The sequence below is a fragment of the Panthera pardus genome, unplaced genomic scaffold (genome assembly GCF_024362965.1).
Source record: "Panthera pardus isolate Hobbes unplaced genomic scaffold, ASM2436296v1 HiC_scaffold_21, whole genome shotgun sequence".
Lineage (NCBI taxonomy): Eukaryota > Metazoa > Chordata > Mammalia > Carnivora > Felidae > Panthera > Panthera pardus.
This window is the reverse complement of record NW_026526777.1, coordinates 57,568,267-57,577,865: the sequence shown is the minus strand read 5'-3', so window position 1 is coordinate 57,577,865 and position 9,599 is coordinate 57,568,267. Positions and strand designations below refer to the sequence as shown.

Here is a 9,599-nt window from a genome sequence, read left to right as displayed (position 1 = left end):
CAACTCCTATTTCAAGAGAATTGAGAAAAGGGGATTTACGGTCACCCTGTCTGCCTATTTTCCAGGCTGGTGTTCACAATATGTTTTTTGGGGAAGGCTGGTTCTGCTGCTGTTTCGTTCTCCTGATGAGCCCTTGCCTTCCACGAGGCAGGACCACTTCGTGTTGGAAATCAGCTCACTGACTTGATTTTGGCAAGAAAGGCTCGTAAATCTGAGGTACTAAAGAACACAGTGATGCAAACTGTTCTTATAATATGTATTTATTTTTGGAAATGTGTAGTTATATACACGATACCCACAGGCTCCGTGAAACAAAGCAACATGTATGCTGACCGGTGTCATACACATTTAATTCCATCATCAAAAGAAATCTTTTGTTTGCTCGGACACCTCCACTTTTACGCTTATGAGGGGACGGAAATGTCAAATTTAGCACCGCGGGGAAAACTGTCCATCGGGTTCCGGAGGAACCGAGGCAAATGGTAAGTCTGATGGTAGGAAAGCGTCCAGACCCACGTTGTTCTGTTGCGCAACCCCCGCTTTGCAAGTCAATCTCTTAAGTCACATGTACCACAGGACTGATGATGGGCCCTGGAGACAAGTGTGTCCCCTGTCCCCTTCCCAAGCCAGCGGCATGAACAGTTAGTGAGTTTGTCATCTTTGAGATCATCACAGAGACACAAATAGCAAGTGTACATTTCAGTCTGCAAACAGAAGTGTACGAGAAACCTAGTTTTCTTGGCTTTCCAAATCTCTCTCCAATGTTAATTTCAAGCCCTGTTTTGCTAGGATGGGGCAGTGTCTTCTCAGCCAACTTGGAGTCTTCTCTCCCCACCGCCATTATCATCCTAGGGTTTAGTCTAGCTTGAGGAGATACGGGAGAGCCATCGCATGGGAGCAAGGGTCCATCCAGTGCTCGGTTCCCACTGGCATCCATTGTTCCATGCAGCCACCATTGGGACATCCCCCCAGTTGTGTCCACGTGACTGTCTCCTCCAATCCCCGGCAATGGAATCACGCCGCTGCTTTTGTGCCCCATCTGGGGTCCCAGAACTTCTTCCAAGGCCCAAGCTCTGTCTGTATAGCGTGGTCTTTTCTGGAAGAGCCATCCTCCTGCTCATCGCAAGACCCGGTTCACCCTCACTTCCTGCAAAAGACCTCTCCTTGTCCCTCCAGAGCCCATCTCACCTCTTTTCCCTTTAAGACTCCATGGTGTTCACCTAGCACTTGCCATGCAGGGATTGTCTTGTCCTGAGGGACGAGAGTCCTTTTCACGAGTGTCTGTAGGCCTTTCTAGGAATGGGCTCGGATCCTCACTGATACGTCTTCCTCAATGAAATTAGCACTCCATCCTGCCGCCAAACACCCCTCAAGCTCACGTAGAGAAGCAAAGAAAGGAGACAGGTAACAGGTAGAAAATGCAGATGCACGTAGGTTACCAAGATTATGCCCGACAAACCAGAAACGTGCCGTGTATATGTTTGATCTTCTGTACTACACCATCACTCAAAGGCGGCGTCTCTGTGTTAATGATTTTTTTTTATCTTTACCGGCATCCAGCCCAGTGCCTCAGATGATGGATGCATCTGTTCTATGCTGACCCTATGTACGATGAAGAAATAAGAGGGAAATTAAAAAGCAAATAAAAATCCCCACCAAAACAATATTTCTTCTTCAGATGTTGACTGGAAAACCGCAGACACAGAAACGATAGATAGATAAACCCTAATAACGGACTACTCTATCAGCTCCGTTAGTAACACAACAAATTCAGTTCAGTTCCATCAGGGTTGTCTCATTTCTTCAAAGTGCTGCTGGACGAGGCTCTGGTGATAGAGGGAAAAATAAGACATGGTTATAGGGTTACATTTGATATGACTGCTTAGAATTTCCTAGCGGGTAGGCGTGTCATGCAGTCATAAATAGGAACACAGACACGCAAGAAACTAGTATTTTCTTAAATAAAACATTCATTTTTAAGAGGAACCCAAGGGGCCCAGCTAACTCCTGGAGAAGGGAAACATATAAGGTACAGGGGGTTGGATAGGTCTTGCACAGAATACACACACACATTGTTGTGTAATCTGAGACACTTTTGGAAGTCAAAGGGAGCACTGTTCTTAACAATTACTCTGTGACCATGACATAAAGCTGGAGTGCGGCCATCCTCGTCCCGCAATGCTGTCGAAATGAAGGAAAAGAATTAAGGGCAAACCCAAACATAAAGACACTTGAAGACCCTTAAAATCCCTTCTCAATATCAAACCCTCGCTGACTCAGGGGTAGATTCTCCTCTCCTTTGCAGTGAGAGGGGAACAGTTTCCCCCAGAATAATTTCACAAAATTTCTGCCACCTCCAGAGCTTACCTTTTGGGAAGTCCCTGCACCGGGGCTTTCCTGTTTTCAGATCTGAAATTATAACAGTGCTTACTTGTTTTGGGGCTGGTGGGAAAAGAACCAAAAAATGGTGAATATTAGATGCCAAGAAGACAGTATTATTTCAGTGTGTTTGCATGGGACGTTGAATTTGTGACGGATGCTGAGTATTGAATATATACTTAAGTAACTTCCCTGTAGGCGATTTTAATTTTTTTTTCACGTTTATTTATTTTTGAGACAGAGAGAGACAGAGCATGAGTGGGGGAGGGTCAGAGAGAGAGAGGGAGACACAGAATCCGAAGCAGGCTCCAGGCTCTGAGCTGTCAGCACAGAGCCCGACGCGGGGCTTGAACTCACAGACCGTGAGATCATGACCTGAGCCGAAGTCGACGCTTAGCCGACTGAGCCACCCAGGCGCCCCCTAGGCGATTTTAATAACATACATTAGTTCCTTTTATAAAGTAGTACATATACACTTATTGTAGATAATTAAAAAAAATAAGACAGATATACAGAAGAAAACAAAATCACCTAGAAACCCATAGACAGAAAACATATTAGTATATTTCTATTTGTGTATTTCAGATAGTTGAGATTATACTATATATGTACCTTTTTCTTCTTTTCTTTAACTTTTTTAAACATTTATTTACTTTTGAGAGAGGCCACTCCACATTTTTTCAATACGGAGGGGTTTCATGCAGGAAATGTGAGGCTTATATAACCTTGTATACAGCGTCGCCTTGGAGAGCACTTCGAAGAGAACAGCAAAGCCCAAGGTCTGGAAGCCCAATTATTTCTGCCATGCCACTGCTGCTGAGCACCTGCCAGAGGCTGGTCCCCCCCCCCCCCGTCCCCCCGCCCCCCCCCCCCCCCCCCCCCCCCCGTGCCTAGAACCCCCGCCAGAAATAATGGCCTCTCCTTTCCTTCCGCTTTGCAAACCACGAAAAGTGCCACCCGCTGATCAGATCCAGACACCTGCTGAGAAATAACAGTATCCGGGCTGGCAGCACCTGTGACGTCCGGGAAAGCTTAGGCGGACAGGGAAGATAATGCGGCGCGTCGGTTCATGTCAGGGCCACAGGTGATGCGACAAATCCGACCTCACTTCGTTTTTCTCCCTAATTGTACATTTCAGTTATTGCTCCGACCCGTGGCTGCAAATGGGACGGCGGTAGCTCAGATCGCAGCGCTCGGGGCCCCACCCGCATCCGTCTTAAGTACGCGCCCCGTGTCGGTTCCGCCTGGGGGTCCGGGACAGCCCACCCGCGGTTCTCCCCCCACCCCCGAGTCCACTCCCGGCCCGGCCGTACCTCCAGCCGCACCGCCACTGGAGGGCAGCACCTGCCCGCCACCCGTGCAGCGAGAGCGGCTCCGGGGCTGGGTCCCCCAGCTGCGGCCCCTTCCATTGCCAAGGCGCGGCTCCGGTCCTCCCCGCCCCCAGCGGGCTTCTTCCCGGAGGGACGGCTGCTCCGCGCCAGGGCCGCCGCTTCTTTCCTGAGCACCGCACCGCGCTTTCAAGGCCGCCGGCTCCTTTATGGCAAAGCATCTCCAGCCTGTGTGGATGCCCCCCGCCCCTGCCGTGGGTGGACTTGACCCCTGGGCCTGAATGGAGGCCCTCTCCATCGGCCCCTACCTCCAGCCGGGCTTCCCTCCCGGAAGCTCCTTTCCCCGTGAAACTCAGCTCACGTGGGGCGCCGGGGTGGCTCAGTCGGGTTGGGCGTCTGATCTCCCGGTTTGTGAGTTCGAGCCCCGCGCGGGGCTCCGAGCCTGGAGCCTGCTTCCGATTCTGTGTCTCCCCCTCTCTCTGTGCCCCTCCCCTGCTCACGCTCTCTCTCTCTCTCTCTCTCTCTCAATAATAAACGTTAAAACATTTTATAAAAGAAATTCAGCTTGTGCAAAAGGACACCATTAACTGCCAACTCTGACATTTCTTGGCACGTGGGTTTATGGTCTGAACCCGTAGCACCCAGCGCTGCGAGGAAACTTTTGGACCTCACTCTTTGCCCACGTTGTTCCCATAGATTCCCAAACAACGGAATTACTGTATACAAGAGAATAAACATGAAGGTTTGCTACATACTGGCAAATTGATTCCAAAACCTCTTACCAATTTATACATCCACTAGCTAGTTAACAGTGCCTCTCCTGGAACCCTGGCTCACTGCACCTTTCGCTGAGTGGTGTTTTATCTGTATCTATTTATCACCTATGTAGATATTTCCCCATATTATAGATATGGGATATGTAAAGTATACATATCCTATTGCATAATATATGTTATGACATTTACAACACAGATCTATTTCCCACAGGCTGCTTTGTTCACCATATTAAAGCGAATCATGCCCCAACCCTCTCTCTCACATATATCCTTGAGGCTCCGAAAACCACCACCTTCTAAAACTGTGAGGAAAGTAACACCCTCCACGTATTTGTCTCAGTCAACGGTAATTGTGGCAATTTTAATTGTGGACGGAATAAAAGGTGTTCTTCCACAAGTTGAAGGCGTAGATCACTAAGGAGTAGGTTGAGCCGTGGGTGGCCAAAATCCCAAATACCAGTGGGTTAAACCAGATTTTTTGTTTTCTCTTTGTCATAGCGGGTCTCCTAGTAGCTCTCCCCCGGTATGAGAGCCACTGAACCAGGTTCATCCACCTTCCTTTCCCAAGTTTGCATCCACCCAGCAGGAAGGAGAAGGGGAAGGCACGCTTCTGCTTGCTAGAAGATACTTTGCAGAAGCTGCACATACCCCTTCCTCTTAGAGCTCATTGCCCAGAAGGTAGCCAGCCAGCCAAGTTCAGCTTCAAAGAGGGTGGGAAATACAGTCTCTGTCCAAGTATCAGATGAGTTCAGCAGGGAACACATACCAAGGAACAAATAGTGGTCCCTGTCCCAAAGGCACAGAAGTACAAGATATGTTGGTTTTTTTTTCCTTAAATGGCACAGTTTACTTATTTCCTGGAATGCCTGCGCTCCTCCTTTACATAGAAAATACAAAGCTGTGGATAAGAGCCTATTGTTTTCCTTTCTTTTAATTATAGTCTGCTTTGACATAGATTATAGCTTCAGAGATATTTCAGATTCATTTTGGAATTCACATGGCTGCAATTTCTCACGCTTTGCTCCCTTTCCTCGCCCAGCCTCTCTGTCTTGCCGTCGACGGGTCTGAGAATAAACACTCAGACATAGCAGGTGAGGTTTGCTTCCCGTCCTTTCCTTGACAAAAGAACAAGGAAAGCTTTCGAAAACATCAGGAGGCAGAGAAAGAAACTAAGAGAGAAGGAGAGATAGCAGGTCTCTGCGTTGAGCATCTCAACTTACAATGAATATCGCCTCCGTCATGCAAATTAAAAAACCCAATTTGGACGGGCCAGGGAGGTTTAATGGAAAGATACACATCAGGAGACTTGGCAATTTACAGGGGCAGGATCTCATCATGCTTCTGTACACATCTCGTGCATCTCATCAAGCACACAACAGGCCGAAATGACAATAATCCAATTTCATAAATTATTGGCCAAATAAGTGAAGACAGTGATGTAAATTTTGTGGATTAGAGACCGTAAGCCAAGAATAGGCACCAGCTTGAGCAACGGATCTCAGGGAGCCCTGAGTCTGCTTATCATCCGAACCACTTGGCGAGTAGCTTTTCTGCTGACCAGTTGGTTGGGCCAGAGTTCTCTGATCACCTGCCCATCTTTCCGTTCAGTTTTTGCAAACCTCTCCTGAACCACATATTCATGCAGTGTGCTCGACTCGAGAAATACTTTCTAAATGAAGCAGTGTGTGTAGAGTTGATACAGTGATGATGAACTTGAAGTTGAGGGTATTCGCATAGTAAGTGGCAGAGAGCGGGAAACTTCCTGCTCAAGGTTCAAACGCTCATCGTTGAGGGAGTCCAGCCCTCCAAATTCTTCCGAGGTCGGCGGATCTTCAGGTGCCCCCAAATCTGAGCTGTTGCTATAGGCTTTTAGCCTCTGGTTAAGGCTGGCTTCCATGCCACCCCTAGCTTTGGGTGTCTGACCATGTGACTGAATTCTTGTGAATGGTGTGTGAATTCAGTCAAAACATATCTGGAAAGACATTTAACTGAAAACGTCAGAGTTCAAGGAGCTCTATTCGAGACTATGCAAACGTACAAGAAGAGGATGCACAAAAAAAACCCAGTGGAGGGCGCCTGAGCGGCTCAGTCGGTCGACTGAGTCAGCGTCGACTTCGGCTCAGGTCATGATCTCACGGTTCGGGAGTTCGAGCCCCGCGTCGGGCTCTGTGCTGACAGCTCGGAGACTGGAGCCCGCTTCGGATTCTGTGTCTCCCTCTGTCTGCCCCTCCGCCGCTTGCACTCTGTCTCTCGCATTGTCTCAAAAATAAATAAACATTAAAAAAAAAAATCCCGTGGGGTGGATCTGATGAGTCTTGACATGGGGGCAAAAGTGGGTTAGCCTGGGACATCAGGACTTAAGCCAGCCTGGGAATTGCTGGTGAGGGTCTAAGTCTTTGGAATCATTAGAAGCTCAGTCACAACAACAGGAGGAGGATGGGGCAGGGACTGTTTTTTCCTCTTTACAGTTGAGTGCCTGCCCAAGGTCATACAGTGCGGGTGGGGGGGGGGGGGGAGGGCGCTGTGATGAAAATAGGTGTCCCGACTTCTAGGCCAGGGCCCTTTCCATTATGCTGCAGCCGTCTGCTTCCAAGAGAGCCACATTCGATGCCCAGAAAATGCCATACAGAAGCCTGCTGTGACTATTCTAAGTTTGAGTGGGGGTGGCTGGGGTATATGGTGGGTAGAGCCAGGGGAGGGCTGTGGGGAGGCCATCCTGCCATCCTGGATATGGAAGCCTTTTTTTTTTATGGCTTACCCGGTTCCAGCTGGCATAAACAAGGCAGAGCTGAAGATTAAATGCCCTGGACATTATTAAGCCCATTAGGGTTCTGGATACCTCCCCCCAGACTTCTCTTTACATCCCCAATCAAGTTTTATCAAATTTCTCACCTGTTCATGAAGAGATGTCCCTCTTCCTCGCCTCTCCTCAAGGAGCAAATATTCTCTCATCTACTTTGGGAAGGAAAAAAAAAAATTCTTTTAGTCCAGAGTTCAAGTCACCGAGAAAAAAAATGCGTTGCTGTCCTCTACCCTGCGTTGGGGGACCGTCTTGTCTCAGTCCGCCCGGGACTTTCACAGTTGAAAATCTCATGTGCTCCCTTTAATCCAGGACAAACTGGGGTTCTAGGTCATTCTTGCTGCCTGGGGTGGGGGTGGGGGCACTGAAGCAGACCCTGCAAAATGCTTTGTTGTTGCTAGATAAAGGCAGTGGGTGTGGCTACCTACATCTAACAAAGGCAGAAGGATTGGTGAACTGGGCTGCTAGCCTCTTGCTCTGCAGGACAAGGAGCGTCCCCATGAAGGTGAGGGCAGGGTTTTTTTGAAGCCTGGTCTTCCAGTGTGAACGGAGAGGCTCCTTGGGGTGGAAGAGAGTGGCTGTGGCCGGTGGGAGAGGAGGGGCTGGGTGGCTCATGCTTGCCTGCAGGCAATTAGGCCTGTCTCAATGCGCTGGGGAAAATTCTTGTTTCCAGGGTAGAACATTCTGGTAAAGTCAGGCTGGGGGCAATTACCTACAACGTCAATTAGCCTAGGGGGTAATCGACAAGAGTCAGCACAAACCAGTCTGTGCTTCCTTTCTCTTGGCTGGCTCTCCCTGGCCCACGCGAGCGCGCGGGACCGTCACCTGCCCTGCAGGTGCGGGGAGGCTTGCGCGGGGGCCCCTTCCCAAGTGTTCCCGTTTCCTGAGGAAGAAGGGTTCCCTGCTCACGAGGAGGCAAGGCCGCCTTTCTGACCTGTCACAGGGTATTTGCCGCGGTCTCGGGGCGCGGCTCTTTGACAGCTGCAGAGGGGAGGACGGTCCAGCAGCATCGCAGCTTTCACCGTCTGGCCAGGAGTTTGGATGACCGGGAAGCTGAATTCAGCGCCCCTGCGCCGCGGGGCTTATGCAACCCGCCGGCAGCAGCTAGGCGCAGGGCCCCAGGGGGCGTGCGGGGGCAGGGAGGCGGCGGGGCGGGCACCGCACTGCAGATCCCAGCCGGGAAAGCGCGCTGGGAGGTTCGGCGCCCGCACCGCCGCAATGCGGAGCCCGCGGCGGGGCTGGAGGAGCGAGCCCCGGAGCAGCCAGCCCTGGTGCTCGGGCGCAGAGCCCTAAATCTGGCGATGCTCCGGGGGTGGGGCTGGGGATGGCGGGGAGAACTGCCTTGTAGCAATAGGTGGGGGCGTTGAGCATGGGAGGGAGCTCAGGAGACCGAAGAGAGAAGAAAAGGTCAGAGGCCTTCCGGCAGTTTCTAAGGGGGAAGGCAAGGCGGCAAGCCCCTGTAACTGATCAGCAGCAACTGTTTCTCTTTCGGGGCCGCTGCCCCGCTCTTTCTTCCCTGTAACTTGCAGCCACATCCCTCCCCCGTCTTTGATCCTCCTAAACCACGGCCCACGGCTGCCCCCCTCAGCTTCCCTGCTGGAGTCCTGTTTGAGGACGCTCCCATGCTGCACCGGGCAGGTGGTTGCAATTCCACAATATTTATTTGACTTGATTCTGCACAAGGAACCAGGTTAGGCCCTTCAGGGCATATTCCTGGCCTCTGGGTATTGCAGGGTAATGGTAAGAAACAGGACAAGGGCCCTGATAAATAAAGCACATAGCCAAACGTGGATCCTGAAAACCTCGAGGGAGTTACAAAGTATCTTTTGTATATTTTCTCTATAGCTTTTTTTTTTTTTTTTTTTTTTTTCCTGTAGGTACAAACTGTGAGGAACTTTGTCTCATCTCTGCAAATCTGATTGGGTAGTCCAGAGAAAGCTATAGGTTCTGTCCTTTCCTTTTTCTTTCTTTCTTTCTTTCTTTCTTTCTTTCTTTCTTTCTTTCTTTCTTTCTTCTTTTTTTTTCTATAGGTTCATTTCAGCTTCCATCCAACATCAGGAAATTCACTCTTTTGGTTTGGGTGGAGTAAGCCCCCTTCAAAATCAGACAGACCTGGGTATAGGCCTTGGTGCTGCCTTTACTTGGTCTGTGTTCTTGGGCGCGTCCGTTCACGCGGTCAGTTTTCTCAAGCGTGAAACCGGGCTGAAATAAAAAGAGGTTAAGAGCACAGGCTCTGATGTGTCGATAGGAATCCACCACTCACTGACTGTGTGACCTGGGTAAGTTGCTGAACCTCCTGGTGCCTCAATTTCTTCA

General features: G+C 50.0%; 1 long non-coding RNA gene across 1 annotated transcript; it reads right to left on the bottom strand.

The window, feature by feature from the left end:
- Nucleotides 1-244: 244 nt before the first annotated feature.
- On the bottom strand, nucleotides 245-8,833 carry LOC109251937 (uncharacterized). The gene is made up of 4 exons (XR_002073779.2): nucleotides 8,218-8,833; nucleotides 7,376-7,435; nucleotides 2,368-2,442; nucleotides 245-1,602 (listed from the first exon to the last, which is right to left on the bottom strand). It is a non-coding gene; the product is annotated as an uncharacterized LOC109251937 (long non-coding RNA).
- Between the last annotated feature and the right edge of the window lie 766 nt (nucleotides 8,834-9,599).